This window comes from Dasypus novemcinctus, chromosome 2, assembly GCF_030445035.2.
Source record: "Dasypus novemcinctus isolate mDasNov1 chromosome 2, mDasNov1.1.hap2, whole genome shotgun sequence".
NCBI lineage: Eukaryota > Metazoa > Chordata > Mammalia > Cingulata > Dasypodidae > Dasypus > Dasypus novemcinctus.
This window is the reverse complement of record NC_080674.1, coordinates 90,011,411-90,032,898: the sequence shown is the minus strand read 5'-3', so window position 1 is coordinate 90,032,898 and position 21,488 is coordinate 90,011,411. Positions and strand designations below refer to the sequence as shown.

The window sequence follows — 21,488 nt, the reverse complement described above, 5'->3', positions numbered from 1 at the left end:
CTGTGACTGATTCTTTCTACATTCCCACTCAAAGAGCAGATGAATGTGAGAAGAGAGGGATATTCTGCCTTATTACCTTTACTGCTCTTCATGATGCAAATATCATACAATATTGAATAGAGTACTAGATTTCAAAGATATTTTAAAGATACATTGGGGTACCCTATACTTTTGATAATGAGAAATTAGGTAATTTTGACCAAACCATGGAAAATTTACCATGAAACTAATGAAGGTTAGGTTCAGGGACTCCTCATATGTATATTTCCTCCCAAGGCCTTGTATTCTTTTTCTTACCGAGGGACTTACAAATTATATAATCTTCAGGTTCCATAAAACCTGATAATCAGCAAATAAACATTAATGAGCTCAAAATTGTAGAGCAGAATAACCCTGGTAAGATCCAGCAAAATATAGAAATCCTGACCTTTGGGTAAGCCTGACCTTTGGGTCTACTTCTGTTCAGGAGACATTTGCAGATCTTAAAAGAATACTGAGGTAAGCAGACTTGGCCCAGTGGATAAGGTGTCTGCCTACCACATGGGAGGTCCATGGTTCAAAGCCCAGGGCTTCCTTGACCCATGTGGAGCTGGCCCATGCACAGCGCTGATGCGTGCTAGGAGTGCCGTGCCATGCAGGGGTGTCCCCCGCGCAGGGGAGCCCATGTGCAAGGAGTGTGCCCCATGAGGAGAGCCGCCCAGTGCGAAAGAAAGTGCAGCCTGCCCAGGAATGGCACCGCACACATGGAGAGCTGACACAGCAAGATGATGCAACAAAAAGAAACACAGATTTCCATGCTGCTGACAACAACAGAAGTGGACAAAACATGTAGCAAATGGACACACAGAACAGACAACTGGGCCTGGGGGGGAGAGGGGGGGAAGGGGAGAGAAAGAAATAAAATAAATCTTAAAAAAAGAAAAAAAAGAATATTGGGAAACTTAGCAGGCATTTGACAACTTCTTCAATATAGAGGAAAAAAAGATGAAGCCCAGGGCTTGGCAAAGGGGAAAAGGGAGTCCTGGTAAACAACCCTGAAAAGGCACATCCTCCGAATATGGATAAATAGAAAGTAATACAATCTTTTCCAAGGACTGCAACAAAACTTACCTGGGTTGCACAGAAAATCTCAAATCTTGAAGTTGACTTAAGGTGGATCTGTTTTGTTTGTGCCCCCAAAATGTCTGACACAAGCAAAAGAAAATTTTCTCTGAAGGAAGATAACTTCCTTTTAGGTTTCAAATTATTTATACAAAATAACTTCTCAAATACAATATCCAGCACACAACCACAGATGCATAAGCAATAGGCCACACACTAGACAATGATACTGATCCACAAGCATGCCAGTCAGTGAAATGACTATGCAGAGGCTATAAAATAACTAAGCTTATTGGACTCTTGGAAATGAAACCATACCTCCAAAAATCAACTAAGAACTAGAAATTGTGAAAAGTGATAAAGCCTATTTGAAAAAAAAAGAATATTTTACATAGTATATGGTAAATAAGGCATAAATAGAGAGAGAATTAGTGAAATGAGATAGATTACAACAGAATGCTTCTTTCAAGGTGATGGGTTTTGGGCCTATACAAACGTCATTGGGGGAAAAATATTCTTGAAGTTCATTTGTCATTGCTACCATTTAATAGAGAGGTTGACTTTCACTCTCTCACTTTCAGTTCTAATTGGGATTGGGAAAGAACTCTGAGTTGGCCATGTAATTTCAAATACCCACTCTTGATCTAATCAATTATGAATAGGTAAATTTCTGAATTTTAAAATATCCCCAAACCACATAGGTTAGGTAGCATGTACACAACAATTTGGAAATGCAGGTCTATAATAAGTATAGACTTCTTTTCATAGATGAGATTTTGCTTTGAATTTCATTGGGAAAAAATGCAATTACAGAGTTTTAAAAGATTTTCCCTTTCTTCAATGAAATTATCCAGAATCTCACCCTTCTTTTGAAATACCAAATTTGTTCACTGTTGGTGGGTTTTCTATTTGCCTACTTAAAAAGGGACTCCATGTCATATATCTAATGGACACTCTTTTAACTTGATTTTTATTATACCTTGACTACTCCTATGTAATACTCTTACATTAGCTTCTGTAGCACTGCCCTTTCCTGGTTTTCCAGGCCATTCTCTCTGTATTTACTTGGTAGCCTTATTCTACTCTATATAGCCATCCTTTATCAGACTTCTTTAAGGTTTTACCCTAGACTCTCTCCTTTTACATTCCCTAGGCAATTCTTTCATGTTGATAGCTTCAACAACTATCTGTATGCAGGAAACATAATTTTTTTTAAAGGCAAGAGTGTTGCAGGAATATTTATAATTTCAGGAAGCAATCTATTAAATCTTAACATCATTTCCAAAAAGGTTAACGTTCTTGTAATCATGTTTTTTTAAAAGTCATCTCCCTCATAGTCCATTCTGACTTGTCCTGGCTGCACCATGGTAGGGATCTCTGAAGACCTCATGGTGAGGGATTGCCAGGGACAAATTCATCAGTGCATCATACAACTGCTCTTCAGTCTGCTTCATGAACTCCTGGTTGGCCTCAGTCACATTCACCATGGCATGGGGTCTTCCAGTGCATCATCTCTAATTTCTTCATGTATCTGCATGGTGCTCTGGGAAATAGCCATATGGGGGATAGCTATAGCTGCCCATGTTCTGGTCATAGCCCCACCAGGCATAGTAGTTTTGGCTACGGCTGGTAATACTATTTGTAGCTGTACTATCTGGCTATATTCCACTGGCTTCACATGGTTCACTTTAGGAATTGCCACACTGCTCACAGGCATTCTGTCAGGACTCACTTCTGTTACACTTCATTTATGCATTTCACAAAACCACAGCCCTTACATATACCTTTCTGGTCCAAAACCACCTTGCCTCCCCTATATATGGGTAGACTTTGATGAAGAATTCATAAAAGCTTGCCATTATCCAACATCTGTGGTCAGGTGCCCTACGAAGAGGGAATACTCAGGGCTATTATCTGGTTGCTTCCCATAAGTGGCATAGTTCAATTTAAAATGTTTTACCTTGGCCAAAACATCTACCCCTCTCTATGCCTTAGCTTTTTCTCCTGTATAAAACAAGGGGGTTGCACGGATGGCCACTAAGGCACTCAAGCTCCATGATTATAGGAGCCCAGACGTGTCACTTGGTGCACCTATAAGATAGGTAACTGTAGGGAAAGCAGAAAGTAACTCTTTTGAAACATATCCCCACTGCTGCCAGTCTGTTCTTCTTTCTCAGGCAAGAGATCTAGATTTTCAAGTCTTCCATTAAGTGAGGCAGTGATGCAGAGTGGGAAGACTATGGACCTTGGGGGCAACTTCAAGTTGCAGTCTTCAGTCTGACTCCAGGCCAGTTATGACTAGTGTTGCTTTGGGCAAGTTATTTCATTTCCCTGAGCTTTGGTTTCCTGGTCTGTCAAATAAAGACCTACTGTATTGGGTTGTTAGAGGACTAAAAAAAAAAAAAAAAAAAGATATGTTTACAATAAGTATTCATAGGTGGTAGTTATTAATAACAAACAATGGCAACATCATCATTATCTAGGTGTTCTTACAGGTGTGGCTCCTAGAAGGGATTTCCCGTTAGTTTTCTGCAAACACTTCTCAGCTGTAGCCAAATCTCCAAATTTTATAAACTAGTAGCCAGCTGGGATTCCAGTAAGATAGTTTCAGATAATTTTGACACTCACCAATTTTCCCCCATGGTGGTGAAAGCCCTGGAGATGAAGCTCTCATCCATGTAGGGCTCCAGGTCCCCCATTGACAGGCTGGTGACCATGGCCACACCATGGTGGGGACTCTGCCAATGATTCTAATTTTAATCTCCTGTCAGAATCTCTACTTCAGTCTCCAACCCTTTAATTTCACTAACAACTTGATATCTCATTATGGAAATCCTCCAATTCACTATGTCCAAAACTGAGCTCATCACTTCCCATCATAAAGCTGAAACTTCCCTCTTCCAATGTTCCATATCCCAGTGGATAGCAGCAATATCTATCCATTATGCTAGACAGAAATTTAAGAGTAATTCTCAACATCTTCCTCTCCCATAGACTTCATATTCAATTTCATCACTGTGCCCAATCAATTTAATTTCTGAGACATGTTTCAAATATTCCCACTTCTTTTCAACTTTGCCGCCCCTCTTTTCTCCAAGATACTGTGCTCTCTTCCCAAGAACTTCCTGACATTCATTTTACCCAGTCTTATCTTTTCCTGACACTTCAGTAAGATTACCTTTTCAGCATACATATGTGATCATGAAACTCCTCATCCCAATTTCTACCATATCTAGTTAAAAACCTTTAAGGATTCCCATGCTCCTAGGACAAAGGTAAGTCTTACAGGGCTCTTCATGTTTAGCCTCTCACTTCTTTGCCTCATTACACTCCATGTTTCATCCCCACTACTTGTTTTTGTTTGCCTACCTACATTGGCATTTGAATGTTCTTTTTGAGTTAGGAACTCTTTTACATTCCCTATTTAACTAGCCACAATCCTATTCATCCTTTTAATTTCAGTGCAAGCGTCACTTCCTCACTTTCTCAATCCCCCCTCACAGAAAGCTGTAATCCTTTTCCATAACTCAAGTCATGATTAGAATATTAAGTTCACTTATGTGAATGTTTAATAAATATTGCCCTCCCTGACTACACTCTAAACTACATGAAGGCAGGAACCATGTTTCTTTTAAGTCCTAGTGCTTATCAGATGGCTGATCACACTTAGGCAATTAATAATTGGTAAAAGAATGAATAATAAGGGAATCTTTGGTTTTAAATAGCTGAAATGTAAGATATATTTTGTGACAGAATGAGCATTTTCCTTTTTTAGAACCTTATAGTCCTACATTTAACATATGTGTTTCCTACAACTAGATTATGGTTCTAGGTGGCTAAGGGAGGGTTAAACAGCAGAAAAGTATAGTGCTTCTCTTTAACCAGATTCTTTCCAGCTATTCTATATCAACACTGAAATGTCAATGGTTTAATGAGATAATATTTGAAAATCTCTGATAAATTATGCATTTATAAGTTTTTATTGAATAATGAACATGGAAGTCAAAGTATGGCAAGTTGGGTAGTATATTACAGATAAGAACACATAGGCAATAGATGTAGGACTACCTGTTTGATAAAATGTGGTATTTCTCTTTCTGTCCAAGACTAAACTTCCATCTCTTTTGCATAGGAGAAGTGAGGAAATAGAATATTAATTTAAGACTAGCAGATTAGTCTTAAATTAAAACAGAGAAGGAGATCTGTTTTAAATCTGTGCACTGACATGAAGATAATAAATAAACTAAACACCAAATACCTATGAACTTTTCCCTTACTTTTTTTTTAAAATTTATTTATTTTATTTCTTTCCCCTTCCCCTCCCCTACCCCAGTTGTCTGTTCTCTGTGTCTATTTGCTATGTGTTCTTCTTTGTCCGCTTCTACTGTTGCATTGTTGTCAGCGGCATGGGAATCTGTGTTTCTTTTTGTTGCGTCATCTTGTGTCAGCTCTCCATGTGTGCGGCGCCATTCCTGGGCAGGCTGAACTTGCTTTCGTGCTGGGAGGCTCTCCTTATGGGGCGCACTCCTTACGCGGCGCAATTCTTACGCGTGGGGCACCCCTGTGTGGCATGGCACTCATTATGCGCATCAGCACTGTGCGTGGGCCAGCTCCACATGGGTCAAAGAGGCCCGGGGTTTGAACTGCGGACCTCCCATGTGGTAGACGGATGCCCTAACCACTGGGCCAAGTCCACTTCCCAAACTTTTCCCTTCCTATCCCCCTTTTTTATTCCTAAAGTTTCCCATAAGGCAGTGTCCTGCAAGACCCCCTGGCCCCTTTTAACCTTATCTTTCTGAAGTCCTATATTTCCCCAAATAATCATTGAAATGCTAGTTTCAATGGCTGTTAGTAAATATTACTCAACAAAAGACTCCATGGTCATATATATTCGGGAAATTTTGGTACAAATAAAGTTAAAATGAATTTTTTACAAGACTTTGAAGTCTATAATATATTAAGTATTGTGAATCACCAAGAGGAAGCAGCAATATAAAACCTTTTTCCAAACATGAATATCATGAGCTACATTCTTGAAGAGCATTGGATAGACATGGGAGAGAGTCATCCTTCAGGAATGACTCACTATATAGCTGTAAGGAGTGTGGTTGTCTGATAGTCTCCAGCTTTTAGCACCTTAGTCTACCTTAGCTTTCAAGTCAGGGTTATGCCCTTCTTGGTGTGTCTCCTGATCAATAACTGAGCAAGGCAGTAATAAATGAGATAGTGCTCTTATTGGGTGGCCCCAAAACAATGCCTGAACAAAGTGATGTTACCTGGGACTCCTGTAATTGGCTCTTCTCACTCTGGAGCTACTTATTGGGATGGTAGGTAATGTTAGATCTGTATCATCACATGACGGCTACTCTTACCCAATCTTGCTTCCTGTGCTTTACCTTTCACAGGTGTTACTTCTCAATAATGTTTCACTTTGAACACTATATCCACAACTTCCTCTCAGAGAAACTTGTGACAAGCATCTTATGGTATTACATATGTTTTTTAAAATGCTGCTTTTCTTTCATGCTTTGTGTTGGAAGGCAGTTCTTCATGAGTCTGACATTTCTGCATTTCTGATCTTTCTAGCGAAGATGTTAACATCTAAATTGCTCCAGACTATTGTTTCAAGGATGTGCATATAAGCAGGCAGTCTTGGAAAGATGGTGACATCTCTTATATTTCAGGGCAATAAAGATAAATGAGTTTCTATTTCTATATCAGATTTGCATATTCAAGAGTAATATCAATCCCTAGAAGTGAGGGTGACTGGATTTGCCAGCAGCCACTATATAAGATTGGAGCTTCCTTCTTTAGTGTTCCTCTCTTTAGCATTGTGTGCACAGGTAGCTCCTGGGCCTTGTAATGTCATCCTGTGGAAATTAGGGTTTAAGGAAAGATGGTACTCTGGTTATTGCTATTGCTGTGATAAATTTTCTTTTATTTCTGACCCGGGAGTTTTGTGTCTTCTGTAAAGCAAGTTAAAAATCTCAGCACCTGCACAGTACCTGAGCTGACACTTCACCCATTTTCCTGAGACCTATGACAGTCTGGCCCCTCCTTCAAAATATCCTCTTTGCACAAAATTTGAGCTCTTCATCTTTTACAAAGGATCTGAAGTTGTGCTAGGCTACTCTCATCAGTGCTGCCCAGAATTGTGCAGAGTTTCTGCATTCTAACGATGCAGTAGTCTTAGTTTGATACCCTATGGGCTCAAGATCTTTTCATCATTTGGTTGTTGCTCACTATGAAAAGTCAATTATACCACTTCACTAAAGTTTACTGCTACTAAATGATTCTCACAAATGTGGTACGGTTGATCATTCCTCTGGTGCTCTAGTAAAAAGCCCATGCTACTAAGGGATATCATTATCCTTTCCTCCATGGAAATTTCCTCCCTCCAGATCCCTATTTATTCTATGATTGGGGCTAGAACTCAGAGAGCAACTGCCTGTAAATGGGTGTCCCAAACAAACTTATCAATCACAAAGGAATGGGAGGATAGATTCTCAAAGTAAGGCCATTCAATTGCATAGCTTCTGAATTTCGAAGCTATTGTTCTTTTTTTCCAGTCCCCCACTCCAAAGAAAGAGAGCAAAAAAATTCTAAAAGCTAAATCATTTCATATAAAAGCAAAAATTTTAGATTATTGAAAAATCAGCCTTTCACATATATAATCTGTATTTAAAATACATAAAGCACAATCATGAATTGAAAAGCACTAATTAGATTTCAGAGGACAAAACTTTAAGGTAATAGGAACAGTTTATCCCTAATATGTTCATCTAAGAATCTACTGGCTTTTTCTTTCCCTCTATCTTTTCATTTTCTCCTTTGGCCTACTTTCTCTCTCTCTTTCCTTTACTGATTTCTTTTACTTTTCACTGCTTTCTTATTCCATTTCCCTTTCTACTTTTCTTCTCCATCCTCTGTCCATTCCCCATTGAGCTCTCCTTTTTGCTGTATTATTATTCTCTTTTTTCTTCATTCTATTTGGTTTTACTGATCTTAAGAAAATAATGTAATATTTTATACTATATCACCCATATTTGTGTTTTACATGAGGTTTTACTATCTTATACAGCCCATGTTACAGTTTTCAGCTTTCCTTCTGGTAATATATATGACTCTGACTTTCCTTTTCAACCACTATCATACCCATACAATAGCACTGCTAGTTACAAACACCATGATATGCTTTAACCATTTCCATCCATTTCCAAAGATTTACAAACAACCTTTTTAACAATTCTACACAGATTAACCCTCAACTTTCCATTCTCTACCCTCTCTCTATTTTCTGGTGACCTATATTATAATTAACTCCATGGGAATCCCAATATGTTTAGTTCATAATAGAACAATTGTACAGTACTTGTCCTTTGGCATCTGACTTGCTTCACTCAACATAAATAATGTCCTCCAGGTTCATCCATATTGTCCTATGATTCATGACTTCGTTTCTTCTTATCACTGCATAATATTCCATTGTATGTATACATCACAATTTGTTTATCTATTCATCATTTGATGGACACCTGGGTTGTTTCCAACTTTTGGCAATTGTGAATAATGCCTCTGTGAACATCAGTGTACAGATATCTGTACTTGTCTCTGCTTTCAGTTCTTCTAGGTATATACCTAGTAATGGTATTGCTGGGTCACATGGCAAGTCTATATTCAACTTCCTTAGGAACTGCCAAACAGTCCTCCACAGTGTCTGTACCACTATATTCCCACCAACAGTGAAAACGCATTCCTATTTTTTCACATCCTCTCCAACATTTATAGTTTTCTGACTTTTTAATAGTAGGCAGTCTAATAGGTGTGAAATGATATCTCATTATAGTTTTGATTTGCATTTCCCTAATCACTAGTGATGTTGAACATTTTTTAATGTGTTTCTTTGACATTTGTATTTCCTCTTTGGACAATTGTCTTTTCAAATCTTTTGCCAATTTTTTAATTGAGTAGTTTGTCTTTTTATGGTTGTGTTGAATGATCTCTTTGTATCTCATGGATATTAAACCCTTATCAGACATGTGATCATCAAATATTCTCTACCATTGAGTTGGCTGCATTTTCACCCTTCTGACAAAGTCCTTTGATGTGCAAAAGTGTTTAATTTTGAGGGATTCCACTTATCTATTTTTCCTTTTGTCACTCATGCTTTCAATGTAAGGTTTAAGAAATGACTGCCTACCACAAGATCTTGAAGATGTTTTCCTACATTTTCTTCTAGTTTTATGGTTGCTGCTTTTATATTTAGGACCTTGATCCATTTTGAGTTAATTTTTGAATAAGGTGTGAGATAAGAGTCTTCTTTCTCTTTTTTTCGGATATGAGTATCCACCATTCCAAGCACCATTTATTGAATAGAATGTTCTATTCTGACTGGGAGGGCTTGACCACCTTGACAAAAATCACTAGACTATAATGTGAGGGTCTTTTTCTGAGTTCTCAATTCAGTTCCATTGGTCAATGTGTCAGTCTTTATGCCAGTTCATGCTGTTTTTACCACTGTAGCTAGGAAATATTTTTTAAAGCCCAGACGTGAGAGCCCTTCAACACTGTTCATCGTTTTTAAGGTCTTTTTGGCTATTCAGGGCCTCTTACTCTTCCAAATAAATTTGATAATTGGTTTTTCCATTTCTGCAAAAAAGGCTGTTGGAATTTTTATTGGGATTGTGTTGAATCTGTAAATCAATTTGGGTAGAAATGACATCTTAATGATATTTACAATTCATGTTCATGGATTGTTCTTCCATTTATTAAAGACTTTTTCAGTTTCTTTTAGCAATGTTTTGTAGGTTTCTGAATACAGGTCCTTTATGTCCTTGGTTGAGTTTATTCCTATGTATTTTATTGTTTTGGTTGCTATCATAACTGGAATTTTCTTTCTGATTTCCCCCTAGATTGCACATCAGCAGTCTATAGAAACACTATTGATTTTAGTTATTAATCTTGCATCCTGCCACTTTGCTAAACTGGTTTATTAGTTCTAGTATCTTTTTTGTGGATTTTTCAGGAGATTTTAGATACAGGTTCATATCATCAGCAAATAGTGAGTACCTATTTGAGTACCTTTAATTTCTTTATTTAGCCTAATTGCTCTAGTAGAACTTCTGGCACAATATTGAATAGCAATGATGACAGTGGGCATCCTTTCTTGTTCCTGAACTCAGCAGGAAAGCTTTCAATCTCTCACTATTGAGTACAATGCTACCTGTAGGTTTTTCATATACATACTTTATCATATTGAGAAAGCTTCCTTCTATTCCTGTCTTTAGGAAAGTTTTTATCAAGAAAGGGTGCTATATTTTGCCAAATGATTTTTCTGCATCAATCAAGAGAATCATGTGGTTTTTCTTTTTCAATTTCTCGATGTGGTTTATTACACTGATTGATTTTCTTGTGTTGAACCACGCTTGTATACCTGCAATAAAACCCACTTCATCGTGGTATATAATTCTTCTAATATAATTTTGGATTCTGTTTACAAGTATTTGGTTGATGATTTTGCACTATATTCATTAGATAGATTGGTCAATATTTTTTGTTGTTGTTGTTGTAGTTTTGGTATTAGGGTGATGTTGGCTTCATGGAATGAATTTGGCAGTGTTCCTCCCTGTTCAATTTTTGGAAGAGCTTGAGAAAGATTGGCATTAGATTGTCTTTGAATGATTGATAAAATTCATCTATGACGCCATCTGGTCCTGGGCTTTACATCTTTGGTAGGTTTTTGATGACTGTTTCAATCTCTTCACTTGTGATTGGTTTGATGAGGTCTTCTATACCTTCTAGGGTCAGTGGAGGTTGTTTGTGTGTTTCTAGGAATTTGTCCATATCCTCTACATTGTCTAGATTTTTGGCATAGAGTTGTTCATACTATCTTCTTATGATGTCTTATTTTTGCAGGATCAGTAGCAATGTTCCCCTCTCAATTCTCATTTTTTAAATTTGCATCTTTTTTTTTTCTTTGTCAGTCTAGCTAACGGTTTGTCAGTTTTGTTGATCTTTTCAAAGAACCAACTTTTGGTTTTGTTAATTCTCTCTCTAGTTTTTGTTTTTGTTGTTCTTGATTTCATTTATTTCTGCTCTGATCTTTACTATTTTTTCCTTCAGCTTAGGTTGGGATTAGTTTACTTTTCTTTTTCTAGTTCCTCCAGGTGTACAGTTAGCTCATCAATTTTAGCTCTTTCTTCTTTTTTAATGTAAGCATTGAGGGCTATAATTTTGCCTTTCAGCATTGCCTTTGCAGTTTCCCATAGGTTCTAATATGTTATGCTTTCATTTTCCTTCATCTCAAGGCATTTGCTGAAATTCTCTTGCAATTTCTTTTTTGATACACTGATTATTTAAGAGTGTTTTTTAATCTTCATATATTTATGAATTTTCCCTTTTTATATCCATTATTGATTTCCAACTTCATTCTGTTAGTATCAGAGAAAGTGTTTTGTATAATTTCAGTTTTTCAAAATTTATTGAGACTTGTCTTGTGACCCAACATATGGTCTCTTTTGCAGAAGGATCCATGGGCACTTAAAAAGAAAGCATAGCCTACCATTTTGGAATGCAATGCTCTATAGCTTATCTGTTATATCTAGTTCATTTATCATAATATTTAATCTTTCTCTTTCTTTTTCCTCTGTTCAGATGTTCAATACAATACTGAGAATGATGTATTGAAGTCTCCAACTATTATTATAGAGACCTCTATTTCTCCCTTCAGTTTTGCCAGTGTGTGCCTCATGTATTTGGAGCATTCAGGTTAGATGCATAAATATTTAGTATAGCCATTTCTTCTTGGTGAGTTACCCCTTTTATTAATATATAATCAATTTCTTCTTCCTTTACTATAGTTTTGCATTTGAAGTCTATTTTGTCTAATATTAGTATCACTATTCCAGCTCTTTTTTTGGTTACTCTTTGCATGTAATATCTTTTCCCAACCTTTTACTTTTAACCTGATTGTGGATTGTGTCCTTGTGTCTGAGATGGGTCTCTTGTAGACCATTCTATCAGCCTATGTCTTTTGATTAGGAGTTCAATCCATTAACATTCAATATTATTACTGTAAAGGCATTGCTTAATTCATGCATTTTGTCCTCTGTCTCTCTGTTGTCATACCATTCTGTTTTCTGTCTTCCTCTCCTTTAGTTCATGCTTCCTAATAATCTTCATTTCTAAATTTTTCTCCAGATCTCTTGCCTTTGTTTTTTCCTTTCAGCCTGTAGCACCCCCTTTAGTATCTCTTGAAAATCTGGTCTTTTGGTAAAATACTCTATCAGATTTGTTTGTCTGTGAAGACTTTGAACTCGCCCTCATTTTTGAAGGACTGCTTTGCCAGATACAGAATTCCTGGTTGGCAGTTTTTTCTCTTTCAGTACCTTAAAAACATCATGCCAATTCTTTCTTCTTTCTTCCATGGTTTTTGATGAGAGGTCAACACTTAATCTTTTTGAGTTTCCCTTGTGTGTGATACTTTGCTTTCCTCTTGCTGCTTTCAGAATCCTCTCTTTATCTCCGGTATTTGTCATTGTGAATAGTATGTGTCTTGGGGTAGGTCTATTTGGATTTATTCCATTTGGGATATGTTATCCTTCTTGGATATTGATATTTATGTCCTTCATAAGGGTTGGGAAGTTTTCAGTCAGTAATTCCTCACAAATATTCTTTCTGCCCCTTTTCCATTCTCTTCTCTTTCTTGAACACCAATACATGAATATTTGTGTGTTTCATGTTGTCATTCAATTCTCTGAGACTTTGTTTCATTTTTTCCATTCTCTTCTCTTTCTTTTTTCCTGTCTTTTCCAGTTCAGAATATCTGTCTTCAAAATCACTAATTCTGTCTTCAAGTAATTCAAATCTGCTCTTATATGCTCCTAATGTATTTTTAATCTCATCCACCATGTCTTTCATTCACATAAGGTCTATTACCTTTTTTTTTTCTTTCAGGCTTTAAAATTGTTCTTTATGCTCCCCCACTGTCTTCTTTTTTTTTTTAATTATTCATTTTATTTATTTCTCTCCCCTTCCCCCCTCCCCTCATTGTTGTGTGTTCTTCTGTGTCCACTTGTATTCTTGGCAGCACCGGGAATCTGGGTCTCTTTTTGGTTGTTTCATCTTTCTGCATAAGCTCTCCATGTGTGCAGTGCCACTCCTGGGCAAGCTGAACTGCTTTTCTTGTGCTGGGTGGCTCAATGAAGGGTGTACTTGTGCATGGGGCTTCCTTACATGGGGGACATCCCTGAGTGGCACAGTACTCCTTGCATGTGGCAGCGCCACATGTGGGCCAGCTCACCACATGGGCCAGGAGGCCCTGGGTTTGAACCCTGGAACCTTCCATATGGTAGGCAGACACTCTATCAGTTGATCCACATCTGCTTCCCTCCCAATGTCTTCTTAATATCCTTTTTATTTTGTCTTATTTTCTTCCACTTCTTTGAAATGATTTAGGAGAGACGTGTGATTATCGCTGATTAATTGTATTATATCCTGTATCTCTTTGGGATATTTGGTTTGTTCTTTTGGCTGGACCATCTCTTTCTGTTTGCTACTATGACTTGTAATTTTTTGCTGATGCCTAGGCATCAGAATATGTTGGTGAATTTACTCTGATGACCAATTTCTCTCACCTGTTGTTTTTATTCCCACAGCTTTTCTTTGATATTTGGTTCAATTTATTCTAAGTCTTTAAAATTTTCTGGCTTAAGTTCTCAAAATCAGGCTAGGGACTCACTAATGGGGTGCAGATATTCTCCCAGGGATTGGATACAGAGAGCACAGAAGTTTTTGTCCATGCTACTTCCAGACCAGTCAGCAGGTGGTGCTAGTCAACTCACCTTTCCATGGAGGTGTTTTCAGTCTCCGCTTTCATGTGTTCCTGTGTTTAATCTTCAGATCAGAGATTCAGAGAAGGCTCTGTTGGCCAAATTCACTGAAGAAAAGCACCTGATATCCCTTCCCTTTTCCCTTGAAACAGCTGACAGGAAGAAAGATATCTGTTCACCTCTTAGTTGGCAGCAGTGAGCCAGGGATTTTACCCCAGTTTAATATCTTTTGGATGGGAGAGCAGAGCCCTTCCCAGCCACCACAAAGTCTTGCTAACTCATACTTTTCATTTTTCCTTCTTCATCTCTCTGTTCCTCACTCTCTTGGGCATTGTGTAACACTGTCCTGGTATGCTGAGACCCAAAACAGTTCCCTTGGACAACTCTTGGCTCTTTCTCCATTGTTAGTCTATCACCATCTTCCCACAATCCTCACCCTATATTCTTAATCTTGATCCATTCTGTGGATGTGAATGCATTATAAATAGAACTTTCGATGATGAGACTACTTCTGTTAAGGAGTGGCCCATCTGAATCAGAAGGGGTCATAATTCTATTCTAGAGTCTTTTATGAGCAGAAAAAAAAAATCAGAAGTCAAGGAACCCAGAGAAGACAGGAGAAACAGCCATGTGACAGAAAAGTCAAGGATCAAAGATCTCCAGCAGCCAGCCCCAGGGTGCCACAGTCTTCTGCCTTGATAACACCTTGATTTTGGATTTCTCCTAGTCTCAAAACTATGAGGCAATAGATTCACATTGTTTAGGCCAACTTATTGTTTGGTATTTGTTTTAGCATCCAGGAAACTGAAACACTTCATCTAGATCACAATGAAAGGGATGGTCTTACACAAGTGCATGAATACCTGAGATTGGGACCTCTGAGTGTCATGTCAGAGCCACCTACCATATATGGATAATGCTCTTGACTCATAAGACCTGATCAAGGAAGGTAATTTTTTTCCAAGAAGAAATTATGGGGAAATAGATCTGCCAGTATCTTGTTATTTAATGTGCAAATTCATTAAGTCCTTAAAATGCACTGTGTGTTATATAGTAATTAAATTGATGGAGTCATTTTGATATTTTGGAGCCCTCATGAGTAGTTCATAGAAGACTTTCCTAAAATGTCCTTGAAGTGATACCTTTCTCCATTTGCTTGTGCTCTATGATTTGTGTAAGAAATAAAATAACATCTTTCTTTTCTGAGTGAAAAATTGGTAGCAGGAAGGAACTGGGCACTTGAATGGCCTGGAGGTTTCAGAATAAAAGACAGAGCAAGGAGATGGTTCTATAAATGCTAGGAAGATAAGATCATGCAAACTTTACATGCCATAATTCTGATTTTAGACTTTTAACTATTTACCCACTGAAGTGTTTTAAACAAGAAAGTGGCATTATATTTTCTTTTTTAGAAATTATTTTTCCTAGCTACTGTGGAGAATGGATTGGAAGAGAAGAGTAATGGATGTTGAGAAACTACTAGCAGTTGTATTACTTCCCTCACCAAAGTTGAAAAAATGAGAAACTGGGATACTAACCATGTTGTACACATGAATATTGATATTCCTTAGGATGATTATATTAGGAGGAAAGGATAAGAAGATTGTGATTCAGGTGCCAATTTCTCCCATAAACTATGAGGAGTGTTTGTGAAGTTGGTATATGACAACTACAAGGCATGAGCGAAGTGTACTGGAAATGTAGTGGCCCAATGATCTCTGTACCTGGAGGTATATGAGGCCTAAGCAAGTAAATAACTTCCATTTCAAAGGAAGCAATAGAGAGGGAAGCTAAATCTAGATAAAGACAGGTGTTGAAAGAAATTGGAGACAAAGAGAATATGTACGAGAGTTTAATGATTGAAGATATTGAGGATGGCAAGGAATTTGCTAGTCATTAAATATTGTAGAGTACAGGGTAAAGGGGTTTTTGGTGGGGATGGAGGTAGTATGAATTGAGTGAGAGAACAAGAAACAGAGCAAGTAAGAAAGGTTTTAAAAATCTAACTTTTTTAATGGTTGTGATAAATAGGGACTTGAACCTGGCTCACAGATTTGTCACAATATAAAATACCTGTGGTAGTGTTTTTTTTTTTTCATTCAGGGCAGTACTTTATTCTGCAGCATAAGTCAGAACTCAAATAGTATTTCTCCTGGTCTTTGGATGGCTAACAATGTATATAACCTGAAGGTTTAAGTGAAAGGGTGGTCCTTAGTATTTATTGCTGCATAAAAATAGAGGCTTAGAAAAAAAGTAAGAACAAGACAGTATTTGGAGCCTAAGTCTCTGTGCTAGATAAGGTTTGGGAAAGTAGTCTGGACCAAGATTATGAAAGACCTTGAGACTAGAGACAGTTCTAAAAGTTATGGGAAAACAGTGTAATTAGATGTAGCACATCTCATTTGTAAACGTCCTTATAGAATAGTTAGACCTGGAGGTGGGCTCTTGAGTTGGCATGAAGCAGTCTCTCTCTGATTCCACCATCATCCCTCTGCTGCCTGAATGCAGACACTGTTGTAGTTGTATGTTGTAAGAGCTTCACTAGGGCAGAGGAGTCTATGAACAATAATGTTTCTGTCTGTTTTCTTTTTAATGTGTTTTTAATGTATGCAAATTTAAACAAGAATTTAAGATGTCAGATGATCTTAGTGCAGAATGTGAAAAAATAATTTATCTTTATTGTAAATGTGTGAAAACTCACTGAAGGGATTGCAGGGGAAAGGTACAGTCTAAGTAACTTTGCAAATGAGTGGAGACTGTAAGACTAAAGAAAAAAGAAACTGCATAAGCACTGTATGCTAATTAATAAAGTTGTTTCCTATGGGAGTATGAGTTAACAGTTCTGACATTGCTACACATGTATACGGAAATTAAACTATTTAATACATGAATGGAAGATGGTGGGAGCCAAGTTCCTCACTGTTGGAGTGGGAGGTTACAGATAAACAAGGAAAGGAGTCTGGACTGGTCCATGTGATAATAGATTAGAATTGGAGACATCAGTATGAACTCATATTTAGCTAAATATGATACAAATTGTTACATAGAAACATATTTATAGAGCCATGTATATACACAGGTCAGTATATGCACATGTATTTTTTTCCTGAGAAGGCATAAAAAATAATGATATCCCAGTTACAATGAACATACCCAGCACCCAGATCTTGGTTTCTAGTACCATCCTTCAAAAAAAGGACCACTTGGAGAAATGACTGATTCTAATACTCAGACAAAGAATATGGAAGATGAGCCTGAAGAATCTTGTAGTGCCAGAAAGTAAGGAACTGTTCAGGAAAACAAAAACAAAAACAAAAACTGATGGTTGTATGTCAAAGGGACATAAGAGCCTACTGGAAGAGCCCCCAGTGGCCAAAACTGGAACAATTTGAGCAAAAAAATAAAGTATCATTAGATTATAACTCAAAGTATAAAATATATATCCATGTATTCATTCTGTATAAAGGGTTGAATAAATTAATAAATGGGGAGAAAAGAGACAATTACCTCATGCAGAAGAATCCCAAGTAAATTTTGTTGCTACTCCATCCCTTAGGAGATGGAGTATAAGTCCCATTCCTTACAAGTGGACTATACATAGGGACTTACTTCCAAAGAGCACAGTATAGAAAGGGGGAAAATTTAACTTTACAGTGGAGAAACTTGAAAAACACTACCTCAGTCAGGTGATCAAGGTCAACATCAACAGTGAAAAATCCTCTGGATGGTATATATCCTTGATTTGATTTGATGAATGGCACTTTACTTCTGTGGTCTTCCTCCCCCAAGACTATCACCCCAGTATAATCATTAGGATAACATCAGAAAAATCCTAATGAAGAGACATTCTACAAATACTTGTACTCCTCAAAATTGTCTAGGGTACCAAGAAAAAGGAAAGTCTGATGAATTGTCAAGGCAGAGAAGAACCAGAGGAGATGTAATGACTAAATATAGTGGAGTATCCTTAATGGGATCCTGAAATAGAAAAGGGACATCTGAATAAAGTGATGACTTTAGTTAATAATAATATATCAATATTAGTTCACTAATTATGACAAATGTACCATAATTATGTAAGATTTTAATAACAGGGAAAACTGGTTACAATGTTTATGGGAACTCACTGTAAGATCTTTGTAATTTGTCTGTAAATCTAAAACTTCCCTAAAAAGTAAACTTTAAGGAAAGCGGGCTCAGTAACCAAATTAAAACACTTAATGGATAAATGTAGAAGCTATGGTAAAGGACTATTAAACATCCAGTGCCAGATAATGAAGTATCAACCTTGACAAAACTATAAAGGAAAGAAAGACTGAGCCAAGACTTTATGGCAAAGTTAAGTTGTCCTTGATAGGAAAGCATAACTAAACACTGAACACACTGAAAAAAATTAGAAACAAAATACAGCTTAAAATAATGAGTCGACATTTGAAAATTCAGGAGAGTGTATTAATTTTTTGCTGCATGATAAGTCATTCCAAAGCTTAGAGCTTTTAAGAACTAACATTTATTATCTTGCAGTTTCTGTAGGTCAGGAATTTGGGAGTGGTTTAGCTGAGTGTTTCTGACTCAGAATTTCTCATAAGGTAGGATTTTGGCTGGAGCTGCTGTCATTTGGAGGCTTGTCTGCTGCTAAAGGATCTGCTGCAGAGCAAATTCACAGGGCTGTTGAAAAGAAGGCTCAGTTCCTTGCTGCTATTAGCAGAAAGCATTGATTCACCACCGAAAAGATATCCCCCTAGTACTGATTAAGTGTCCTCATAAAGTAATATTGGCTGAAGAGAAAGAGCAGTCCAGAAGCTACCATACGTTTTAAATGTTACTTCTTCCCATTTCCAAGGGGAGGGTAGTTAATTTCACTTCCTGAAGGAAGGAGTAATTAAAGACTTTGGGTCCATATTTTAAAACCACACAAAGAGAGAGGCTCTAGTAAAAGCACTGATGATGAGCATTGGATTTATTATTTAAAAACTGAATTGGCATTATGGATAAAGAATAGAATGAAAACAAAATGCAAAAAATAATTATATAACAACAGAAATTTGAAGGGAAAGTTAAGAGTGCCAAAATGTTAAAGTGGTCTTGTCAAAGTCACCAGTGGTATCTATCTTCTAAATCCAGTGAACAATTCTTAGCCCTCATGTTATTTGGCCCATCAATACACATTTGATTTCTATTTCATGAGCTGTTCCTCAGTCTCTTGCACTTTGTGTGTGTGTGTGTGTGTGTGTGTGTGTGTGTGTGTGTGTATCCCTGACCTTTAAACCCTGCAATACAGCAGAATTCAGTCATGGATCTCTTCTCGTCTACCCTCAGTCCCTAGGGGAATTATTCTACCTCTTAGCTTTAAATACCATCTATACACTAAAACCTTCTCTGGACTGCATGCAGATTTATAAATCCAACTATGGGGTGACATCTCCATTTGGGTGTTTAATAGCAAAACAATACTGAACTGGTGATCACTGTTCCTTCCAACAAATGTTCGTTTTCCTCCCCAAAGGAAAAACCGGCTTCCACGGTCTTTTTCGCCTCAGACCCACTAATGGAGTTGTCACAGTGTCATAGATGGAGACTATGTACAGGCCCAACAGCCTGGCCTTCAGCTTTCTGAAGCTTATTTTCCTAATGAACTTCTGACTTGCCAAGCATGACGTTTCATGCTAAACCTTATGATGTCAACCCTTGAAACTAATATGCTATTTGGTGGCAAGTTGATTTAATCAGACCACTTCTAATCTGGAGGCTCAAATATGTGTTGGGATAAACTAAGGGCATTACTAATACTTCAGAGTTCCCTTTGGTTCAGGCTGAAGACATTCTCCAGGGATTTTTTTTCTAAAATTGGACCCTGGTTAGCTTCAACCTCTTTCCTGTCTTCCTTTCTCCACTCCATTACGGTTTCTCCTGGAAGCACCTCTTTAATAAATCACATTCTTGTGTATCCTTGGATTAGGGTTTGCTTCTGGGGAATCCAACCTGAGTCAATATTCTTTATACTGGCAGACCTATTGCTCTTCTGCTCTCCCATCTCCTCAGGATCTACCTGCAGGCTTCTGCACTCAGCTCTAGCACTAGCAGAACATGAGCTCTGGGTGATAACCTGGAATCATCCCCACCTGACATTACAATTCATTTACATTTAGAGCTGCAAAAGTTTCTGAGAAGGTATTTTGTTCGCATTATTTATATAGTCTACAGATTATATAAAGACTATAAAGTTTATATAAATAGTATATCTAGTCTAAAGTAAGACACCCTTGTGTCTTGGCATATTCCATCCAAATCCAGATGGAGTGATTTATAGAAGGCTTTATTTTCAAAGGTTATGTTAGTTTATCCTGGCATATTAAGGGCAGAATATCTGAAAAACTCATATATAAGGCACTTACTATTATGCAATCAACTTAAAACAGATTTTAATTTTTAAAGTGTTAATTTTAAAAAGACAATGCAAGTACATTGAATATGAAATACTATTGAAATCTTACCTACAACCGAAATATAGGTACCAAGAATTTAACCACGTGACAATTAAATGCTAATTTTGAGTAATTGTTCTAGTTTTTAGGAGTGTTTTTAACAATCACCGTATGTCATCCTAAGTTGTACTTATTTGCTAAAGAAACATTCACATTTCATCCTCCCTAATCCAAACCTTGGTTTAAGAAAAGCATAATTGGGAAGTGAACTGAAATAACTTCAGATTCACTTTTTCAGCTAAACTGTTTTTTTTTTTCATATTTTAATTGCTCCCTAATTTCTCTATTATTGCTGCATGTCCTAAAATAAATTTTCCATCTGCTCTTTCCATGTTTGATTGTCATGTTGGTTCTTTTTGAAACTGCTAAACAAGCAGCTTTTTAAATCGCAGTTTATGGTTGTGGTGCATTTCAATGCTCACTCTGCATATAGAAGAGCCACTGCTGATTAAAAAAATAAAGAATAGAGTGAATATAACTAGATAATTCCATTTGTGGGTATGGATTGTACTCTGGCAATTTTATTTCCACATTTAGTAAATTCTGGTGAAATGCATAATTTCTGAGAAATAATGATTAAAAGGGAAAAGCAAACATCTGTTCATCTTCCTCCAAATTTTCTCCAACTTTTACCAAGCTCTCAGAAGTTTTTAGTTCCATTTGAAAGGAAATAGCACTTTGTTAAAAAAAAAAAAAAAGCATGATGACATAGTCCATAATTAGATACCTTTCTTAAAAGACAAGGAAACATGTTGCTATGTGAATATGTTTCATATTTCCAAGTAACAAATTTACATTAAAATGATTGGAATAATAATAAGTTATTTCAGAAACTTACCCATACACAAGATAAAAGGATAGAGTATGAAATTAAGCTTTCATTCATTCCAATATCATATTGAAAAATGCAAGCAAACAAAAAAGGAATACATATTCCTCAACAGGAAATTTAATTTTCTATGCAACCCAATAGAAAAATTCTATGATTTGGCTCAACTTTTAGGCTAGTGAGTAAGTTAACTTTGGGAAGGTGATTTGGCCATATAATTCATAAGCCTCAAAAATGTCAGTA

General features: G+C 37.0%; 1 pseudogene; it reads right to left on the bottom strand.

Annotated features, from left to right (window-relative positions):
• Nucleotides 1-2,416: 2,416 nt before the first annotated feature.
• On the bottom strand, nt 2,417-3,818 carry LOC101434255 (tRNA selenocysteine 1-associated protein 1-like; annotated as a pseudogene).
• Nucleotides 3,819-21,488: the final 17,670 nt, after the last annotated feature.